Consider the following 12775-nt stretch of genomic DNA (forward strand, 5'->3'; position numbering starts at 1 on the left):
ACGACTTTGTCGGTCAGTCCTGTTGTTGGTTTTGTTTTCTAAAAAAAAAATAAAAAATAAAAATTTGCACCCATGTATAATGCGCACCCCAGATTTTAGGACAATACATTCGTTAAATTTTGCGCACTATACACGGAAAAAAACGGTAGATAGTTTTAGGGAAGTAGCCAAAGTTAAAACATGTCTTGAGTAAAACATGTGATACGCAGAGGTGTGGGTTTTTTTTGGGAGACAAGAGAGGTGTCTGAAGATTAGAATTACAATCAGAGTTGAAACATACGCAGAGGTGTCGTTTTTTGGGAGACGAGAAGAAAGAGAGTCTGAAGGAGTTGAAGCATTCGCAAAGGTGTGTTTTTTTTGGGGAGAGGTTAAGACAAGAGAAGAAAGATTAGTATCAAGACATCTGAAGGGCCTGAAACAAGACATCTAAGATTAGAGTCAATAAATCACAAATCATTAGCTATATCAGAATGTTTACCCAACAAACTGACCCTTATAGGCGTGGTCTTTATGGAGCCGAGTTGAGGTTAGTCTAGGATGGGGTGACTATTGATAATTTTGAGAAGACACGCCAGCGCATGAGCTCTGATCAGAGGAGTTGGAGTGCGTCAAAAGTTGGAGAGCGTCAAAAGTTGTTTTGAGATGGTTAAAGGTAAGTCATGTTACTATTTTTACTGGTATAATAATAATAATAATAATACTGTTGGGTTCACAACATTTTTCTGAAAAGAATCTCACAGAGGCAGGATATCTCTTTTTGGCGAACGATCATCTGCAGATGGGCTCAATCCCAGACACAGCGAGTGTCGTTGGGATCTGCGCCCTTCCTTCAGTTTGGTCGTGCCTTTTATTGAGGAACAAACAAAGGGGCAAGTGTACATGTACATGAATGCATAGCTTCTTTAGACGGGAAGGACATTCCACAATTACATCTCATGACCACCGCGCAACAGCGATACTATTAGGACAGAAGCGGTATGGTTGTCCCATGACTTTAGCTAGACAAAAGACGTAGTCTTAGTGCTCATGGGATGGATACCTCTGTTGGAGTTCTCATGACTTCTACTTAAATAAGACGTTTGTCTGCTTCAGCCATCCCATGACAACCTCATGATATGTACATGGATAGCTAACTATGGGCTCATTGTATAGCGCGGCTCGTGACTCCACACATGAGCTCCTTAGCCAGCCATCTGCTCCCAAGACATTATCACGAGGCCAAACTATCACATGTTGCGGAGAATCTTGCACACATAAGTAGATACATAGAATCCAATGATAAAAAAGTATATTTTTCCCAACAAATACACTGAGGTTATCATACAAAACATGATGTAATGTGTATGTAATGTCATGCAGATATAATCGTATATGCTGACGTACATGCACTATTTGACGACGACTTTAGTGGAGTTTATTTAACACAATCAGACTACGTTGAGGCAGCCGTTCATCTACGCTAGTTAATATAAATGCTATTAGTTGGTGATTTATTTTTTATGTATGTAACAGATCTCGTGGCCGCTGCCACTAGACAAAAACAGCCGCCGACACAATGGTTCTGAAACCCAGACTCTAATGGACAGCTCTGGACGTCATTTTGAAGCATCAAAGACGACAGAGCCATCAGAGTCACGTCATATCAGCCAAATTATACCCCCCTCCGGCCGACAGGAGGCTGTCACGAGCATAGACGCGGAACAGGAAGCATCCACAGACATAGAATTGGCGGACGCTTTATCTGTTTACGAAGACGTTAACCTTCCTCAAGAGTCGATAAACAAAGTCAGAGGTATTCCTTCTTTTTTCTCTTTCTATGTTATCATTCGAATGTTTTTTTTGATGGTATTATAACGATTTAACTGTTTTTTAATATCTACTTCCAGTTAAGCGTCGTGACACAGGACGACTTCAAAGAGCGAGAAAGAGAGGACGTACAGCCTTCTACAACACGCGCCACTCAACCACCAAGGGGTCTGAGTCGACAAGCGAGAGCCATCACCACAAGACAAGGCGTCCTATAAAGTGCAGTGGTAATTGTACTTACAAAAATCGGTTACAACAATGTTTTAAGGTAATAGGTATTCTGACAGATCTGGCCGAATCAAGATAGGTCAGATTTTTTTTTACTATACTGTGTTGTTTCTATTGTGATTTTCATAAAAAGAAATACAATGGAGCATGCTAATCTTACGTCAGCAGAGTCGGATTTCGTAACAAACATTGATGGATTAGATTTACAGTCACCTTGTGAAACAGACCAAAGAAGTGATACACCTGAGCTAGATTTGTCAAACATTAACAATGATTTGCCGTCAACCAATGCGTCTACAAGCCAAATACCAGATTTGCTCAACATTGTGAACAATGCCTTGTTGGAGGGGGGAGACACAGACAGTCCTAATATTCTGGCCCACTTACAAGTTGTCGTAAACGAGCTAAACAGTCAAAGCCAGAATGACGGTAGACAAAGTCCTACACTGATCCCGTCACAATTGCTAAACATGATAGCAGAATTAAATAACCAAGCTAACGGTAGCAGCGGGCGTAACAGTCCTGATATTCCTGCTCAACTGCTAAACATGATCAAAAATCCCAAAACCCAATGACCGTTAAGCCTATCGATTCAGCGTAGGTTTTTATTGATGACAGCACACCCGTATTCCAACACCATCGTGACAATGCTTCTGTAATAACTGGTGACAGGCCACTGCCATTTCAGCCTAACAACTGCTCTGTTATAATCGATCACGAGATAGATGTTATTGATGACAGCGCACCAGCGTTTCAAGACATACCCCACCAATCTAACAACAGTTCTGTAATAACTGATCAATGCGGCGGTTCTGTTGTAGTTAATAGACCGCATTTCAATAATATTGAGGTAAGGCGGCATTTAAATATACCATCACAAAAAAACAGCAATGATTTTGCAACCTTTTACCTCCAGATTAAGAAAAAAATAGATGACGTCTTGCGAGAGGTTGATGTGCGAACACAGCCAGGTGACGTGATTCAAGTCGAGTTAGTGGCTGGAAATGATAGGGCTCACGTTTACCAGCAAAAGAGCGACATAAACAGTATCAGAGATAATGTATCGGCTCTGCTTGAATGTCTAGCTCAATCAAATGTAGAGCTTCTGGCTGATGAGAATTTAGAGCTTATTGTCCAAATAGTCACCCCATTACGTGGCGGAATGCGTCGTCGACTGGTGAACAGTACCAACAAAGAAATTTTGAAGCTGAAAAAACGAGACTTACACATACCTCGTAATAAGGACAACAATCTATGCTTTGCTTTCTCACTAACCTATCTGATAAATGACACGCTAACATCAAAACAAGCCACAAGACAAGCACGACTTTTACATGAGAGTGTGGGGTTGAATTGTCAAACACCTGTGAGTCTGAGCGATGTACACAAATTTGAAAAAGTTCTCAGACGGAAAATAACTAATGTACCGAAAAGAAGACAGCCGCCCCATGACTTTTTTCGACACACATTACCCTAAAACAGACAAAGACACTTTATTTATCTTACACCTCGAGGATCATTACTACGGGGTGAAAGCGATAGAGGCATTCGTGGGGCATGCATTTTTTTGTAGACACTGCTACAGAGGTCATGAAAATTGGCGATTCCATCACTGTGATGGGCACTGTAACATTTGTCTCGATCCTCGTTGTAAACAACAACGATTTAAACATGTTATCTGCCCCGATTGTAACAAAACTTGTCGTAATGAAGAATGCTTTGCCAAACATAAAGAGTTTCGAGCGACAAATCGTGTGAGCAACTGCACCTCATACAAAAAGTGCTTGCAATGCGGTCTCCAATATTATGTGAAAGCTGATGGTACCGGTGCTAAACATCGCTGCCCCGTTAAAAGATGCGCAGTGTGTGATGAGATCTTAAACCAAAGTGATGATGCCTTGCTGAACCCGCACATGTGCTACATACAGCCCATCAAGCCTCAACCACCTTGCAAAAATGTAGTCTACTATGATTTTGAAACCTATGTAGATGCAGATGGTTTACACAAACCCTTTCTTATCTGCTGTAAATCAAATAGACTAGCGAAACAGTGGTTTGGCACAGACTTTGTTGACAAATTCCTCACATTTTTTCGAAACCCCCGGTTCAAACAAACGACATTTGTTGCTGTTAGGGTTTGCAGAATATCTTCATCGTATGATTATGTTGGAATGTAACCTGTAATAATTTAACTAGCTTGTCCTGTCTAGACAAAAGTAGTTGACCAAAGTGCTAAGATCTTTTCAACTGATTGACTAGACGCAGAGAAAGCAATCAAAGTTGCTTTGTTTACAGAAAGTCGTAAAAGGCCCCCTGCTATGCTTTGATCAGCAGGGGACCGGCCTCACCCTATCCTGTGTGTTCCCACTACCCCACTTTCAACCCCACTCTGTTTCTCTCAATAAATAAGCACCTGACGAGGCCTGAGTCAGACTTCATTCGACCATCGCTGTAAGCACAGCGACGAGTGAACTCTCCGCCTGCAGGTGTCTAAAATGACTTGCTTGACTCCTGTGTGGTTCTTGCAAAATAAGTTAGAGTGAGCACCACCCTAACATTTTGGTGCCGAAACCCGGGACCCTCATACCCGCCATCTGGCTGACGGAGGACGACACGCTGTACACCAGGGGTCACCAAACTACGGCCCGCGGGCCGGATACGGCCCACGGGACCGTTTAATCCGGCCCGCCAACCCTGAACAAATTGTATTATTAAACTTTTTTTTTTTTTTGCTCATTTTGCCTGCAATGACTGCGTTTGCCCAGTAGATGGGGAAGCGCTCGCCTGCGCATTTACTACCGGAAGCCGTGTCAGAAAGCTCGGTGCACACTCACAAGTGCGTGTACGTACGGACATGGCGCACTCGCGCTCTATTTGTATCAGTCCCGAATTTAGAGCGTGGGCTGTGACGACAGCATTCTTGTAATTTGCGCGCTGAGCTTTCAGATGCAGTTTTGCGCTAAAGCCACCCACAAACCTTCCCCTGGAATCCTTCCATTAAAACGTGACGTGACGTTCAGCCACATGAACGTCAACATCTACCCGTCAAAGATCGAGGTAAACGGACCAACACCTCGGATCTCGCCTAAGAATTGCCACAACAAATTTTACTCCAGACTATGACGCACTAGCAAACTTTAACAAAAAAGACAGCGGTGTCGACAAGCCTACTGGAACCTACAAAAGGATTATAAGGAAGGAACACAAGAACTTTAAGAGACTGCTCATATGTGTCAGAGAGGTTCTGCTCTGACAACTGAGCTGAACTTTTATCTGTTAAGATTGTGCATGGCACAACAGAAAGTTAATGTTCCATGGTTTTCTTTCTATGAAGAACCCAGAGAGAGTTATTTAGTTATTATTTATTTCCTGTTTTTTCTGTGAAGAACTCAGAGAGGGTTATTTAGTTATTATTTATTTCATTAATACGTAGTGTTATTATTTGTTTCCTGACTTTTTTTCTGTATAGAACCTGGAAAGGGTTATTAAATAACCGTTATTTGGTTATGTGTGGCTTTCTGGAAAACAATAAAATTTTTAAGCTCCCCTACGATCGTCACACTTTTTCTGTTACAAACTGACACCGGCCCGCCATCAGAGAAGGGAAAGGTTATGTGGCCCTCACAGGAAAAAGTTTGGGGACCCCTGCTGTACACCGTCGACGGGCCAGCGACCATTAGGAGGACCTGGTAAAGAAAGACCTGGGAAGGAAATTCTTCGCTGGGCCAGCATCTTAGGTCTGCCTTCGTCTGACAGAGGTGGATTGACGGGGACCCGGCAGTGCATCGAACCAGGAGTCAAGTAAGTTAACAATTGTGTTGTTGTGAAACGCGTAAAAGGTGCACGGTAGACAGCTTGGGTTCAAGTCCCAGGGGAAGAAACAGGCTAAGAAAAGCAGAGCTTCTTTTTCGTTCATCGAAGGAGTGCGTAGATTCTTCTTTGTCTGTTTTTCCAAGCTAAGGGATCTGGCTTGGGTTAGAGTCCCAGTGGAAGGAACGTGCTAAGAAACACGGAGCTTCTTTTTTGGTAATCAAAGAAGAGTGTCTCTGCTTTTTGCAGACGACGTGGTGCTGTTGGCTTCTTCAGGCTTTGATCTCCAGCTCTCACTGGAGCGGTTTGCAGCCGAGTGCGAAGCGGTTGGGATGAGGGTCCAAATCCGAGTCCATGGTCCTCGATCGGAAAAGGGTGGAATGCCCTCTCCGGATCGGGGATGAGATCCTGCCCCAGGTGGAGGAGTTTAAGTATCTTGGGGTCTTGTTCACGAGTGAGGGGAGGATGGAGCGCGAGATCGACAGGCGGATCGATGCAGCGTCGGCAGTAATGCGGACTCTGTACCGATCCGTCGTGGTAAAGAGAGAGCTGAGCCAAAAGGCAAAGCTCTCAATTTACCGGTCGATTTACGCTCCTACCCTCACCTATGGTCACGAGCTATGGGTCGTGACCGAAAGAACGAGATCCCGGATACAAGCGGCCGAAATGAGTTTTCTCCGCAGGATGTCCGGGCTCTCCCTTAGAGATAGGGTGAGAAGTTCGGTCATCCGGGAGAGACTCGGAGTAGAGTCGCTACTCCTCCACGTTGAGAGGAGCCAGATGAGGTGGCTCGGGCATCTCATCAGGATGCCTCCTGGACGCCTCCCTGGGGAGGTGTTCCGGGCATGTCCCACCGGTAGGAGACCCCGGGGACGACCCAGGACGCGCTGGAGAGACTATGTCTCTCAGCTGGCCTGGGAACGCCTTGGGATCCCCCGGGATGAGTTAGATGAAGTGGCTGGGGAGAGGGAAGTCTGGGAGTCCCTCCTGAAGCTGCTGCCCCCGCGACCCGACCCCGGATAAGCGGAAGAAGATGGATGGATGGAAGAAGAGTGTAGATTTTTCTTTGTACGTTTTTCTGGCCAAAGAACAGCTTGGGTTCAAGTCCCAGCGGAAGGAACGGGCTAAGAAAAAGAACAGAGCTTCTTTTTCTTAATTGAAGAAGGGCGTAGATTCTTTTTTTGTCCGTTCTTCCAAGCTGTGTTGGAGGGTTTTACACCCATCCTGGATAGGCTTAGAAATAAAAAGCGTTGGTGTTTGTGTGGTTGAGAGAGTTCGACTGGTAGGATAAATTGAAGGCAGAGAGAATTTGGTGAGAGGTCAATTTAAACCTGCATTGAGGATCCTCAAAGAAAAGAAAGAAAATAAATAAAAAAATTGTATAAACCTAAAATACCAAATTAAGATGGGAAACAAAACCGGTAAATCCCTAGCTCTTGAAGGAGATGAGAAGTACATGGCGAGTAAATTTCTTAATTGTATGCAATACATGCCAAAGTGGAAGAAAAAGTATGGAGTAGAAGCAAAGTTGAAATTGGAAGTCTGGAAGATAGTGGTTGATGTTTTGGAGGAGAGTGTGAATAGGAAGTCAAAGGGACTGAAAAAGAAAAGTAAAGAGAAATAATTGATTTGTGCTAGAATGTGGTTGAATGCTTCGCAAGAGAGAAGAGAACAAATCCAAAAGACAAAAGATAGAAAGTTGAGAAGTGATGAGGCTGTGTCTATGTTTGTCAGGCCGGAAGACAATGAGGCCACAGTGCGCAGGCGCACTGTCCCGGCCACGGCTCCAGCCGCAGCTGGAAATGCAGCTCAAGCGGAGCAAGAGGGATCTTCCGCTCGTATGCAAAACTTGTATCCAGGTTTAACAGACCTGCACCCTCCCCCATATAACAGACAAAAAAAACAGGGTCAAATTCCTAGAAGTCCTGTAGAAACAAGAAGTTTGACCACTGCTGCTAGGTCTTTCCCAAAATTTGGACAATGTTGATGTGTGCCCAATGATACAGGTGCCAAACCCTATTGTAGGGGAAGGCCAACCTCCACATACGTATGTTTTTCGGCCATGGACTTTGGAAGAAGCAAGAAAAGCAGTTGAAGGGGTTACCCCTGTTGCTGAAGACCCAGATAAATGGGCAGAAGACATGGCTGGAATCATACATTCCTATAGACTAAATGGGCATGAGGCAGGAGAAGCTGCAATGTCTTCTTTGGGAAAAGACTGGGCAAAGGTTAGAGGTCATTATATGGGTAGAAATAATCATGTGTGTGTGTTCCATCAGCGCACAGGGCGTGTGATGCGTCAGTGCAGTAGTGTTGGAGTAGTAGTGCCTGTAGTTTGTGCATGCTGCATGCTGCCTCTGCTTGCCACTTTTCTGCTTTCAGCTACCGCCACCGGCTAGCCCTCTGTTTCCGGGGGTGAAAAGAGGAGCCGAGTGTGTAAGTCTCCTCAGCCGGTACACAGCCTCTCCATTGCCAAGACTTGCACACGCCTCCTCGTGGCCACACACGGTAACTGGCACCTTGCGGTCCCAGGCTAAGTTGTGCAGGATCTCGGAGCAGCAGTGGGCCCCAGAGATGTGGCATGTAGGCCCACCGGTGTGTGGACACGCCCTACTGCCCATCAACCACTGTCCCGGCTGTGGGTAAACAGCTCCAGCTATGGGTAAATAGTGAAGACCTCAACGGTGGACCAGGCGGAGGATGATGGCTGACCTGAGGGGTGGCGTCACAACGGCTGGGAAGGCGGATGAAGGCTGCAGCAGAAAAGGGTCACCAGTCGTCTTGGTCTCCTTGCCACTGGACTCTGACCCCGATCTGTCAAGGACAGTGTGGTGACTGTCTGTGCACCAGTCTCCCCACTTTAAACAAAGTCACGCACAGGCGTCTTTTTCAGGGACCACCCTGAAAAGAAGACCGTCATACCCGTTCCGAGTGACCGCCGATGAGAAATAATCAAGGGCCCTTTCCCTATCCCGGTGAGGGAAATCAATTGGTAGGGGAGTATGCAGCACAATGGAATGATCTTGTGCAAAGAGTGAGAACTATATTTCGAAGGCGAGCGAATTATGGTAATTTGGCAGGAAATAAACAGAAGCCTGGGGAAGATACTGATGATTTTCGCTTAAGATTTGAAAAAGAATTCAGGGTGCATAGTGGCATCCCATTCAATGATGCAGCTGAGAGTGCTTATCAGCAACAGCTTAAAAATGCGCTACTTACGAATTTCCGCCCTGAAATCGGCAACTGGGTGAGGAAACATTTGGTGGAAGTAGATTTTGCTAGTGTGACAACAACTATGCAATGGGGCAGACATGCTGAAAAAGTGATCAAAAAAGGCAAAAGTTCTGATGTATTTCATCTAGGCGATGATGATGATGTTGACCTAGATGAAGATACAACAGTCTTCTTTCATGGGTCCCAGCAGGCCAGAGGAAGAGGTAGAGGCCAACAAGGTCGCAGACCTCCACATAATTCAAAACCCCCACCAGATTCAGAGACCTGTTGGAACTGTGGGAGACGAGGACACTTCGCAAGAGAGTGTCGTCAGGCAAAACGACACCAATCAAAGGGTGGAGGAAGGGGCAGAGGAAAAGCCAAATTCTCAGCATGACTAGATTGCCCCCCCCCCTGTGATCTCTTGTCCTCCTACAGAGGAAGAGATAGTAGATGTCCATGCACCATGGGACATTTTTAATGCATTAAAAGAAAAACCATATGTTACCTTAAACATTGGAGGAAGTGAAGTAGAGTTTTTGTGTCATACCGGAGCGTGTAAGACCGTAATTAAAACTAAAGTCCCAAATCTAAAGGCCTCCCAAAATACTATTTGGGTAAAATCTGCTGATGGGCAGGTACACAGGGAGAGTATCCAGAGAGATGATGAAACGGGAGTCATAGCTTCAGTCTCGATTGTGCTATCCCCAAAATGTCCCATAAACCTTCTAGGACGAGATCTGATTACTAGATTGGGAATTGCAATAATTCCAGTAAAGGATGGCATGCGAGCATGTAGAGTGAGAGATGTGGACCCATATGCTGCACAAGCAGGTGAGCGGATTTTCTGTTCCTATGACGTCTCTGCTGAACAGAATCCCAAGCTACCAGGCAATTTGCTGAGTGAAGCCCGAAAACAATTGACACGACCTGAATCAGAAATGACTTGTAATCAATTACACGTCACCATGAGTATCCTCACTGACCCACATAATGACTATATTGAAAGTTTTCTCAGTGACACAGAAGTAACTTTAACAATCACTGCTCTGTACACTGATCGCAAGTCACTTGCGGCTGCTGCTGTGCTTCTGCCCGCTCCTCAGGATGGCAAATACAAGTTGTCGGCTGTACCCCACATTTCATTGTTTAAACCTCACAGTATAACATGGGCAGATGTGGGTTGCCGGATTAAACTTGCTGATTCTGTCACTGATTATGAGGATAAAGGTGATGGGTGGAGCTACAGTACCAGTTGTGACATGTGGAAGCGAACTGTGTGTGAAGTAGGTGTTGGTGGGGCAGGCGCGTATGCGCGTCCCTGACTAGTTAACATTTGTTTGAATGAAAAGGAGGAGGGGGAATTGGCTGGGCTTCCTGACAAGCTGTGGACAAAGGGGCCACCTGATGTAGGACAGTTAACATCCATTCCGCCAGTGCAGATCAAACCAAGATCAGAGTGGCGTCCAAGAGTTAAGCAATATCCTTTAAAACAGGAGGCAATAAACGGGATTGCCCCTGTTATAAATGATCTTTTGTCAGGAGGAATCATTAGGAAGTGCTCGGATTCTCCTTGCAACACCCCTATTTTTCCAGTTAGAAACGCCAATAAAATTGATTGGCGAATGATACAAGATTTACGAGCAGTGAATGATGCAGTGCAGACAAGAGCATCTAATGTGCCTGACCCACACACACTTCTGAACACTTTGAAACCTACCCAGATGTTTTTCACGGTAATTGATCTTAGCAATGCATTTTTCTCAGTGCCAATTCACCCAGACTCACAGTTCCTGTTTGCGTTCACCTTTAAAGGGCAAAGTTATACGTACACCAGATTGTCACAGGGATTTGCTGATAGTCCAACTATTTTTATGCAAGCTATCATGGCCTGTTTGGCTGATTTTCAGATGTCAAACAAAAGCCAACTCCTAGTTTATGTAGATGATCTCCTGGTGGCCTCTGAAACTGAAGCTGCTTGCAGGGAAGACTCCAAACAAACTCCAATGGGTCAGACATGAAGTGAACTATTTAGGTCACACGTTGACAGCTTCTGGAAGACTGATACAGAAAACCAGAAAACAAATCATTGCAGATGCACCAAAACCGGAGACGAAGAAACAAATTGTCATTTTTGGGGCTCTGCAATTACTGCAGAGCATGGATCCCACATTATGCGGAAAAGACGCAACCGCTGTTAGATATTGCGCATGGAGTCCCCATGCCAATGACAGAAAAATTAATGTGGACTCCAGAAGCAGACGATGCTTTTGTAGTGCTGAAACAGGCTCTGATGGAAACCACATCTCTTATCTTGCCAGACTACAATAAAACCTTTGTACAAACAGCAGACTGCAGGAATGGTTTTATGACCTCAGTGTTGCTGCAGGGTCATGGCAGCAAACTACGACCAATTGCATTTTATTCGAAAAAATTGGATCCAGTGGCTCATTCCTTGCCAGACTGTGTCCAAGCAGTATGCGCGGCAGCGCTTGCAGTGAGACAATCTGCAGATGTGGTGCTCTTTCACAAAATGGAGCTGCTGGTTCCACATGCTGTAGATGTGTTGCTACTGCAAAGCAAGATGAACTTTTTGTCACCTGCCAGACACCTATCCTACACTGCTACGCTTCTGTCACAACCACACATTGTGATAAAGAGGTGCACAGTCCTTAACCCAGCAACGTTGATTCCGTTGCCAGGGGATGGTACACCACATAACTGTTTGGATGCTACAGAACATCTACAGCTGCCCAGACAAGATTTAATTGACACACCACTTGACAAAGGGGAAAGGTGGTTTGTGGCTGGGTCATGTTCAAAGGATCCTAGAGGGAACAATCAAAGTGGGTATGCAATTGTGAGATTGCCAAACCAGATCGTTGAAGCAGAGAAGCTTCCATACAACAGGTCAGCGCAGGCTGCTGAGCTGATTGCACTAACAAGAGCTTGTGAATTGGCAGAAGATAAGGAAGTCACTGTATACACAGACAGTCAGTATGCGTTTTCTACTCTGTTCTATTTTGCAAAACAATGGGAGCGCAGGGGGATGACAACATCAACTGGTAAGCCGGTTACCCATGCCTCCTTGTTAAAAGACTTGTTACAGGCCATTCATTTACCTGCTAAACTAGCTGTGTGTAAATGTGCTGCTCACACCACTGGCACAGATGAAGCCTCGAATGGAAACAGGATAGCAGACAGAATTGCTAAAGAAGCAGCGGCAGGGAAACATGGCCATGAATTTTTTTAATAGATTCAGAGGACACGCAACTCATAGATAAGACTATACTGACAGATATGCAGGGCAATGCTCCAATGGTGGAAAAACGAATGTGGACGACAAAAGGTGCAATGATGGATACAGATAATAGCCACCGCATCAATGACAAACCTGTTTTACCAAAATCACTTTTTAAGGCAGCAGTCATTGCGACACATGGGCCTTGCCATGTGTCGACAGGGGAGATGAGGTCCATCATACACCAACAATTCACTACTTTTGGTTTGGATGTTTACTTAAAAAAAATTTGTAAAGCATGTCCCGTTTGTGTGAAACATAATCCACAAGGAAACATGAGACCTAAGAGAGGCTCATTTCCAAAACCGTCTTACCCATTTCAAATCATGCACATGGATTTTATTGAGCTCACACAAAGTGGACCTCACAAATACTGCCTAGTGATGATTGATGCATTTTCCAAATGGGTGGAAATAG

Source organism: Syngnathus typhle, linkage group LG9 (assembly GCF_033458585.1).
Source record: "Syngnathus typhle isolate RoL2023-S1 ecotype Sweden linkage group LG9, RoL_Styp_1.0, whole genome shotgun sequence".
Classification (NCBI taxonomy): Eukaryota; Metazoa; Chordata; class Actinopteri; order Syngnathiformes; family Syngnathidae; genus Syngnathus; species Syngnathus typhle.